This window comes from Pteropus medius, unplaced genomic scaffold, assembly GCF_902729225.1.
Source record: "Pteropus medius unplaced genomic scaffold, Ma_sr-lr_union100, whole genome shotgun sequence".
NCBI classification, from domain to species: Eukaryota; Metazoa; Chordata; class Mammalia; order Chiroptera; family Pteropodidae; genus Pteropus; species Pteropus medius.
The window spans coordinates 25096723-25107992 of NW_024340696.1; the positions used below are offsets into that span (position 1 = coordinate 25096723).

Here is an 11270-nt window from a genome sequence, read left to right on the forward strand (position 1 = left end):
TATTACTTTCTCCTTAAACTCAGATTTCCATTATATTCACTATACAGAATTATCTTTATATATTTTTCTGCTTCAAATCTTTTTTGTTGATCACTGTGTTATGTTCTTTGTAATATATACAATAGCCCTGCTAGCTAGCTATCTAGACAGATATGAGATAGAGAGAAATTTCTTAAATTTTTCCTGTGGCCATAATGTTCTAAGCGTTAAAAAATATTATTTTGGCTCGTTCCCATTCTGCAAGATGGTGGGTGAAAAAGCCGAGAAGCCAGATACCAAAAAGAAGAAACTTGAAGCCAAGAAGGCTGATGCTAGTGGCAAGGTTACGAAGAGTAATCTCAAAACCAACACGACTAAGAAGGGGAAGCCCCACTGCAGCTGAAACCTCATCCTACTCAGATCAATTGGCAGATATTCCCAATCTGCTATGCATTCCAGAAAGGCCATGTACAAGAGGAAATATTCAGCAGCTCAATTCAGCATTGAAAAGAAAAAAGAAAATTCTTGTCACAAAACCAGTTGGTGGTGGCAAGAATGGTAGTACCCAAGTGGTCTAACTTCGCAAAACGACTAGATACTATCCTACTGAAGATGTGCCCCCAAAAGCTGTTGAGCCACGGCCAAAAACCCTTTAGTCAGCATCTGAGGAAGCTGTGACTTAGCTTCACTCTTGGGACCATTCTGCTCATCCTGACTGGGTGACAGAGGCAAGAGAGTGGTGGCTTTTCTGAAGCAGCTGAGCAGTGGCTTACTACTTTTGCCTGGACCACTGATCCTCAATCTGGTTCCTCTGAGTAGAACACACCAGAAATCTGTCATCACTACCTCCACCAAAAATTGTATCAGTGGTGTGAAATCCCAAAACATCTCACCGATGCTTACTTCAAGAAGAACTTGCATAAGCCCAGACACCAGGATGGTGACAGCTTCAACACAAAGAGAAATACAAGTTTACAGAGCAGTGCAAGGTTGACCAGAAAGCTATGGGCTCGAGTTCTGCCCCAAATCAAAGCTGTTTCTTAGTTCCAGGGCTACCTCTACTCTTTCCTTTCTCTCACAAATTGCACTTATCCTCTCAAATTGGTGTTCTAAATTTCTTACAAAGAACCTAATTAAATAACTGATACATTTCAAAAAATGTTATTCTGATTGGTATTAGTTGTACATTTATTACAATTACAGCTGGTCCACATAACAAATATATTATAAATCTTATAATTAATTATTAAATATATAAAATATATTGTATTGAAAATTAATCTCAATGAACTCAATGGCATTGTTTTTACCCCAAGTAATTCATGATTTTGCTATTACTTAATGCTAAACTGTGGCAGTTTTCAGAGTTAATCCTTTTTGCGATTTTTCATTTTTTATAGAGGTAAGCACTGAGAAAATGCTTGTTTTATCCACCTAAATAAATAGAGGAAATGAAAGCTTCATTATAGGGATGACACTAAGTTCTAGAGTCCCCTTCCTAAGTGACATGCCAGAATGACAAAGTGATCCATCATCAAAAATTATTTTTAATGCCCTACCTGCCCTTAGTTAGGGCCTCTTTCAATTTTGTTGAAAGCCAAGAACTAGAGATCAATTGTCTTGAGAATGAATTTTGTTATTATTTCACGATAAGATTTCATTTGCTTGTTCAACACCAAGGTCAAGATTTTGAGTTATTCCTTGTTTTGACCCCCATGCTATTTTACTCTCTAGGACGAGACACCTTACCAAGATTCACTAGGAGATAAGCTCATGTTTACCCATAAAGAGGTAGGAAAGGTAAATGAGCACTACCCAAGGGCTGGACCTTGAGAAGACCTATTTTTGGAGAGCACATAAAGAAAATGATTCTCTGACACCTACATGTGCCTGCATGCCCTTAGAAAGTCTTCATGCACCCCAGGATTATGATATCTCAGTGTCAATATCACTGTACTAAAGACCCTACGTGATCTAGATCTTACTTTCCACTCTTGTTTCAAGCCCTTTTTTCCTCCATGCTTTTATATCCAATTTAAAATAGATTTCCTAGTTATCCTCTCTTGTAGTTCTCTGCTCGTTTCCTTTTGAACACCACAATTTGCCATCATATATTTATTTGTATTTAAGTAACCCACTTAACTGGTGTCTAATGTGGTCCCGTACCAGTATATTCGGCATTAAGAACTTATTAGAAGTGCAAATACCCAGGTCTTACCCCAGCCTTGTGGAATGAGAAACTCTGAAGCAATCTGTGTTTTATTAAGTCTTCTAGGTGTTTCTGGTGCCATTAAAGTTTGAAAACCACTGAACTGAATCATAATTTCCATGAAGACAGAGACTATGTCAGCTTTTTCATCACTACATACCCAAGACTTTGCCCAGTGGCCAGGACTTAAAGATGCTTCATAAATATATGTTGTTGAATAAACTCAAATAAAACAAAAGCTTTCCCACAGTAAAAAGCAAACAAGCAAACAAATAAACAAAAAAACAAAAAAACATTTCTATAGTGGCCCAATATGTATATGGAAATATATACATAAATAATAAGTTTCACAAAATAATATCCCTACTACATATCGTGCACTCCAAATACTCTCTTCTTTTTGTTCTATTTCTCTTCTTTTTTTTTCCTGAGAAGAGGACCACCAAGTTTATTTCACATTCCACTGGTGGGTCTTATGCAGAGATTGAAAAATCCTAGTCACTGAGGCTGCACTAAGGAAATTCATGTCTATGTTCCAGTTACTGTTTTAACCTGGAATTCCCTTTACCTCGTGCCCAAATGCCACTGATTCCTTAAGACCTACCTCTCATAGCAGATCTCTCTGATATGAAGGTAATCTTTTCCTCTTATGAATTCCCACCACATTTTTTCTGTACTCAGTTTATAGCTTTTCTTACTCTCTCCTTTTACTATAGAGTTTATGGGATATCACTTTGTCTATTAAAGTTAATTTTTCAGAGCTGAATCATATCTGATTCATCTTTGTACTTGTCACAGAATTCAGCATATAACTTCAAATAATGTTTCCTATATAAATTAGACATTCAAGAAGGGAGTGTTTAATTTCATTTATGGTTCTGTGGAGAAATATTTTTAAAATAAGCAGAATTTCAATGGATGTATGAGAGAGGGAGGGCATATGAGAAAAAGGGAAGCATATGGGCAAAGTGCCCGAGACAGAAAAGTGCAGGGCATATTCAGGCAATGTTACGTGAGTGGTGGAGAAAAAACTGGAAAGGCCAATGGGGTCAGATGGCAGAGTGCCTTAAATGACCCAGAGTTTATCCTGCAAGGAAAGGGAACCATCAGAGGTCTACGGTTGGTTTTCTGCCTTAAAAATGATAACTTTAGTAGCAATATTTGAGATATAAGGGTGCTATAGCTATGAAAATGAGCCTCCTCTCAGATCTGCTGGGAGCGGCATATTCACTGACTACCCCAGCTGCTGCCCCTATGGATCCACCACCGTGTTTGAGCTGGGGACACATTTTCTCAGCTGCCCCCAACCTATGACTGTGGGAACTAGCAAGGACCCATTCCTGTGGGACATGAGACTTCTCCAACTTTGGTTCAAGGACTCCCTACCAACCTGGCCACAACTTTATTAGAACTGCACTGCAGTCTGACTTTCCTATGAATTCCTGTTTCTTTCCTCCAGTCAGATCTGCACTGCAGGGTGAAGCCTCTCCCGACCACGCCAGCTTCCTTACCTTAATCCTTCCCAGGCATTTCCCTTAATAAATCTGTTATACTTCTAATCCTGTCTTGGCATCCCCTTTTCTGGGGACGTGAACCAACTGGAGAGGAGCAAATGAGATCAGAAATGAGGCAGAGGCAAAGAGGTCAGATGAGCATGCCTATATTAAAATACACGCATGCCTGAAAATATACATGTATGTTTACAAATGTGTACATGCAGATGCCGAATACACAACAGACACTCAAACTTACTGAAATTATTAAAACTGAAAAAAGGACAAGTTCACTTAGGAAGCCACTGTATAGGAAGGAATCCAAATCTTTTATCAAACTACATTTCTTAGTTGGCATAAATCCAACTGAGGTCAGATAACACAAGACAATCTTTCACAAAACGTGAGATGCCTGGCTGACCAGAATACTCTCTCCATATCACATGCTGACAGAGAAGCTCGGACCACAAAATACAAGCAGATGTCAACACTTTCACCTTCCACTTTCTAAATATCGCTGATCCGGCCAAGTTTCATTTCACTTATTGGGCCACTTTCCATGTTGTGGGAGAAGGGTTGAGGAAGCGTGGAAGAAAGTGTTAGGATTCAAGTTTCATATCTGCTAAAGTAAACTGATGTTGCTTACTGCTGGCTTTTAAGAGAAAACTTCCCTAATTAGCCAACAGTTGCTTAGAGGAACATGTAGACCAGGGGGAAAGCAAATGTTTTCTTTAAAGGGCCAGATAGTAAATATTTTCACCCTTCAGTCTCTGCTGCAACTACTCAGCTCTGCTGTTATAACATAAAAGCAGCCATTGACAATACAGAAATCAGTGTATAGCTGCTTTCCAATAAAACTTTATTTACAAAAACAGACACCTGGCCAGATTTGACCAATGGAACTTCATCTGCTGACTCCTGATATGAAGCACATTTTTAAAAAGCATTCTTGTTTAAAATACTCTCTTTTGCTTTGGAAGTGGATGTTTCACCTGCTTTCTAATCTTTTATCTACTTAATACAAAAAATGTAATTTTTTAAATCTAGTTGAAAATGATCAATTATATTAAATACTGTCTCTAGCATACAAAATGTCCATGAAACAAGCTCTGGCCTAAAGGAACAAAGTCAACTTCAATCTAAAACGATTTGTATCTACCAGACCAGCAGTTCTCAGAATGCAGTCCTTGAATCAGCAGCATCGGCACCACACGGGAAATTGTTAGAAATAAAAATTCTCAGGCCTGTTTGAGACCTAATGAATCTAAATGTGTCAGTGTTTTAACAAGCTCTCCTAGTGATTCCGATGCAAGGTCAAGCTTGAGACCTATAAGTGAGGCTATGTCTGAAGCTGCCCGTGCCTCAAATTCTCCAGCAGCAAAGCAGGAATATTGAAGTCTTGTCATTTTCCCCCATCACTGAGGTCACAAAGAGATTGCCAACACTGGGCTGAAGCACATTTAGGGTGCTTCGTTTACCTGAGGTGTTTAAGTCAAAATACATGATCTGGGTTTCTTTTTCTTGAATCTGGATCTGCTTTTAGAAATTTAGATCTAAATCAAATATATATTCATTAAGATTTTCTTCAGCTTGATCTATAGAATGATCTTTAGGATTTTAGAGATAAGATATGTAACATGTAATGGGGATCAGAGCCCAGCTGGGCCAGGGTCAACATGTGTATATTTCTGATGTGTGGAATTAGGCAACATCCAAACCCCACCCACATAGCTATTTGCACCCGTAATTTACATGGGACCAAAGAGAATTCTGGGGAAAATCTCAAGCCATATCTATGACAGGGAATCAGATATTAGAGACAGATCTGGGAGACATGGTAGGGTAGGGAAGGAATGGAAACAAAGAATGAGAGAGAAAAAGAAGGCAGATTTCAAATCTCCTACTCCCCCACATGCATGTACACAGGGGAATAAAATTAACCATAAGAGAAAGTAATCTTACGAAGCAGACAAAACCAGCTAGAATGCCCTTCAGCAACCTGAGCACCTAAGCAGAGTCAGATTCTGTGTATGGTATGGCATCTGGCACATGAGCCATTTGTCTCCAGCTCTCCTGGAGGCACATGAGCACCCCAGGGATACATAGTGACTGGGCTCACTGGGTTTCCCAGTGGAAAGTGCAGGCTGACTAAGCTCTACAATGTTCTGTGGGTACAGCAGTTCTCCTGACGTGTGACATTCTTCCCACTCAGCGAGAGGCTGCGGAACTCTTAAAAAAGAAGTATAAGGATCACCAGCTCCAGAGTCAGATGGGGAACTGGCAGTACAGCAGAAGAGTTTTGTAGTCAGGAGCACCTCAAGAGCTTTTACTAGGCACCCTTTGAGAACTTCCTCAACACTTGGGGCAGTCTGTGCAAAGTTCTAGAATCCCCAAGTGAGCCAGCTGGAGCTGGATTGGAGCAAGATTCTGGTAACTAAGTTAATGTAACTTTATTGTGCCTATAAGATAGGGAGCTGGAGTTGGGTTTGAGGGGATGTTTCTGATACCCCTTGTGCCCTGTAACAGATTCTCTCTGCTTCACTTTTCATTTATTCTAACACTCACTACAGCAACTGGTTTTGCACAGATTCCAACTAGCCTCATGCAGATGCAACTCAGAGGGCCTCTTCTCAAGAAAGCCCCTTGCCTTGTAACCCAGGGCTTCTCTGTTGAGACTGGGGAGAGGGGCAATTAACACCCATGGGGTGACATTTTGACCAGCAGAAATAGGAAGTGATTAATAAATACTTCTATCTTTTTCCCACCACCACCACCAAATGGAAGGGTCCAAAACCCATTCCATTCAGCTCTTCAAGCAGACCTGGAAGATCAAGGAACCGGTGTCCCATCGTTAATGGTTGGCTTGATATTGCATACTTGTTTGGGGTCTCCCTCTTTCTCTATTTTGCAACATTGTCCATCACTAATGGCTTCTGGATATCACTCTCTTATGAATAGTTGCACTCCTTTCTGAGGAATCCAGGTTAAGGCAAAAATGTTTAGGCTTCATGCGACTTAAAAGCAATAATATATCTGTGGTCAATGCAGGACTCGCATATCTTTCAAGACTAACAAATGGTACTATTTCCTATTTTATATGATTTACATAAAGTGCAACAATTCTATTACATGCCCCTAGCAAAAATATTACAATCCTCATCAGTTTCCTAGATCCATAATCTTGCATTTCCAACATACAAATGACTCTAACCATTTATTAAAAGCTAAATATAACCACATGCCAGGACTCTAAGAATTTATTAAACAATACTCTAGTGATCTGAGACTGCAATATGGCTGAAATAAACACGCCACCTAAATAATCAAGGGAATATATAATACTATATTTCTCAGCCTGTCAAATGTGGCTATGTTCTGACTATTAAAATAAAAACATTATGAATATGTCAATTTTTTCTAAATTCATCTATAAATATATATGATCTCCATAAAATACCTTCGGTTTTTTTCCTGGAGCTAGACAAGTTGATTATAAAATTACTGGTTCTTCTGGAATAGGTCTTCGAAACAAGCCTTTATCTCTTCCTCCTTCCTATGATTAGAAGGTGAAATAGTTGAAGCTCCAGTAGTCATCTCAGGACATGAGAGATTTTGCAGATAAATGCCACAGCTAAGATGGTAGACCAAAAAGATAGAGTTTAAGCCACTGATGATGTTTGAACCACCGTACTAACCTTTAACTCCTACCTTCAGCCTTCTCCTACCAGAGAAAACAAATTCTTATAAACATATTAAGCTGCTCTGCTTAGTTTTTTAAAATCTTACCTGATGCAATATACTATTGGCCAAAAGGCCAAATGGTATCATCCATGATTTAAAATAAGTCCATCACTTCTGATGTCTGTGACTCACTTTTAAATGCATCCCCCCCAAAATAATAATAAGATAGACTGATAAATGGATAGAGGTGGATAAATATGTGGTTAAATAAATATAGCAAAATACTAATTGTAGGATATAGATGGTGGGTACATGGGCATTCACTATACAATCTCTTCAACATTTCATAATAAAATGCTGAAAATCCTATTGACAAGCCATCAGTACCATTTATCATGTCTTTAAAAGCTATTCCTAATAATGAGGAATTTCATAGCTTCTTTTCTCTCACTAAAAGGGTCACTTCTCTTCCTGTTCTATAAACACTATTGTGGGCTTAATGTCTTAAAAAATAGAACTGGAAGTACTGCCAATGGGACAAACTGGGTGCAAGTAAAATTTTTAAAGGCTGTATAAACAGAAATCCATCTGGAAAGATGTTTTCTCCATCAGCACAGCAAAAGCTAGAATAGAATTTCCTGATATAGATGTACTATTTGACTCTCTGCAAATCCCACTGGGAACAAGAGAAAGGCGTCTTGCTCTTTAATTTAAAAGTAACTTTCACCCATGAAATGAGCTAAGAATGTTAAAATCTCAACTAAGCTGAGCTCAGCACTGTCTTCATTTTCTTCCCCTGCGAGGAGTCCCCTTCTCCTTTCTTATCAATACGTGTGGGCTTCTAAAGAGACATAATTTCAGATGGATCTTCTGACCAACTTGCAGCATTTCTGTTGAAAGAGTAACAATTGTGGTGTTGAATCTTTTCCCATGGGTCTGTATTCTAAGCAAAACAAGATTAGAAATGACCGCTAAATGATTATTGGCAAAACGCTAAAGTTAGCAGAAGCTTTGCCTGCAAACTGCCAAAACAGAAAAAAAAAACCCAAAAACATCTTTTCCTATTCTCTGAGATGCAGTAAGAATTTGTATTGGAGTTCCCGAAAGCAATGCCAAAACACTGATTTGGACTACTGTGTTTACTAAAAGAATCTATGCATTAGGGCTAAATCGACTTCAGAAAATGGTATGAATTTAATTCCGGAGAATTTAACTCTGAACTCATTCAACGGTATTTATTTATTATATTTATTTAGGGGCTGTAGGAACAAACACTGAGCCAATCAAAGAACATGAGTCACATTATAATCCTAGAGTCACTTGATTATGACTTACTGAAATTTTCTGCTTCTGAATCAACATTTTCCAAATTTGATCTCATCACAGAAAGAATGCTCTTACAAGCCTGGAGAAAACATCTTCAGCTGTGTTTATATTATTTAAGGATGAAAAAGAATATAATTTACATACATATTTAATTTTGGTAGAAAATTATCCACTGTATATTGAGGTCTATAGCGCAGTCCTCTGGGAGATAAATAAAAAGTGGAGAACACCAGACCTTGTAAATATTATCTATATCAGGGAAAGTGTTAAACATTTTATGTATTATTACCCCTGATCCTCACAAAACCCTATAAGACAGGGATTGCTATTATTCCATTTTAACGATGAAGAACAGAAGCTTAAAAAGGTTTGCCCAAGGTCACCTGCCCGTAAATGGTAGAGCCAACACTGGGACCCAAGTCTGCCTGATGTCAGAGTCTGAACTTTTAACTATCATCTGATACTACATGATCTTTGAAAGCCAAGTGCCACACAGAACTGTGTGAGGGGGGTGGGAGGTCAGGGAAAAAAGAAGGAGGAGGAGGAAAGGAGGAAGGGAGGGAGGAAAAGACTTATCTAACATATAGATTGGGAATGTTGCAAATGAAGCATTTAGAGGTTACAGTTATGAGGTACTTTACATCAAATCTGGCTGACTTTTTTCTTACTTAGTTTTTTTTAATCTTTCATTTCTTCTGTATTTTATTTCTTTTGAAAAAGAAAAAATAGAAGAAAAAAATATTTATGTATTAAGCAGTTGTAAATTTGGTTAATTGTAAACTATCTCTTCCTCCCCTCCACTTTTTCTGCATCTCTTTGACCCGAATATTTATTAAACATCTACTGTGTGCCAGATCCTTTTATTTATATTCTACCTATACTACAGAATAAATCCAACATAATTCACTTTCATTAATTATGAAAAAAAGGAGAAAAATATTTTAACTATTAACACAGAATAAGAAAATGAGGTATTACACTAAAAGGCACCAAATGAACTGTCAGAATATTAAGATGATTGGCATTAAAAAATCAGATGAAGTCTCATGTTAATGAACCAGAACAGATGTCCAGCTTGAGCTACAACTTCGCTTTCCCTGACCATCACCATGGCAGATATCCACTCTCCACCACCACCACCGATAGTAAGTAAGGCTTCAGAAAGAAACTGATGCCACTTGAGAAGGGTCTTTCGTGGGAAGGAAAATTTAAAAAAAAGAGTGAGCAAGAACCAGAGAATCGATGAGAATTGATGAGAAGAATTGAGAATATCCCATTTTTACTTTACTTATAGCCTGTTAGCTCTGTGAGTTATCAGAAAAAGGTAATAAACTTGTCTATTGTGGTCACGACCATACCCACAGCACTTGGTATTCTATCTGAAATATAGAGACCCTCAATAAAAAAATTTGGTTGACTAGTTGAATGAATTAATAAATAAGCCAGAAAATGACAAAGAAGCAGTGACGTTATTGTCTTTCTTGACAGAAAAAGGATAGTCATTCATCCAGGAAATGTAGGTGTCTTATAGCCAACTTATATATATTCAGAAATCTCTGATAGCCTAGAAATTCTATTATGAATCCATATCTCATAGTAACTACAAGAAAAGCCACAATAATCTATAACTCTAATATAAGATACAATCATAGATGAGAGATGTAGAAAGGCAACACATGGAGGGAATTACTCACTTCCTTACTTCTAAACCTGTTTGGCTTTCACAAAGAGGTTCAGTCACCCTCGAGATTTGTCACACCCATGAGGGAATCTTCCTCTTGGAAAGATCACCTTGTTGGTTTCTGTCAAATGACCCTACTGCACACTGACTTCCAAGCATCCTGAATCAAGCAGTAATTGTGAAATATGGGAAAATCTTATTTGGCTCAAATCATAAGGCCCCAAACCTCTAACCAACAGTCACTAATATTCAGTGTGATCAAGTGCAATGGGAAAATCAAATATTCTCGTCAATTTTCCCAATCGATGTCACCTGTTTCTCTTTCCACCTCACCCTAAAGGAGTTCATATAATAGAATCATGGTAGTCGGGTGCCAAAAAAAAGGTTTAGAACATGTCAAAATAACAATATATTTTAGTAGTCATTTTATTCAAGTCTTTTGAGTCCTTCAACACATATTTGTTCCCTATCTCAACAACAACCCTCAGAAGCCATTGAGAGTAAGTGCCCTGGAGCAACCTGTTTACAACTAGAGGAAAGCCAAGATATGACTGGAAGGAACATAAGAGGAGCAAGTCTCAAGAGAAGTCAAAAAAAGCCTCTGAAAGGGGCTCAGAGCAGAGAGAGCTGGCATGGAACACAGGCTTCCTGAGAAAAACAACTGGACAGGCAGAGGTAAAATGGGTTATGAAGAATTTGGATCTTGACATGGTGGTAATAATAACACGAAGAAAACAGTATAGGTGAATAGGAGAGAGAGAGGAGGCAAAGAGACAGACTAAATACAGTGTCAGAGTAATCCAAACTTAGGTGATGAGGACCTTGGCTAAAACTATGGTCATAGAAAATAAAGGACCAGGTTAAAGTCTCACTAGACTGTGTGGCCTCAGGGCTTCATGTT

At 38.2% G+C, this 11270-nt stretch overlaps 1 pseudogene; it reads left to right on the plus strand.

The window, feature by feature from the left end:
* The first annotated feature begins 244 nt into the window (after positions 1–244).
* LOC120604462 (60S ribosomal protein L6-like) lies at positions 245–1092 on the plus strand (annotated as a pseudogene).
* The last annotated feature ends 10178 nt before the right edge of the window (positions 1093–11270 follow it).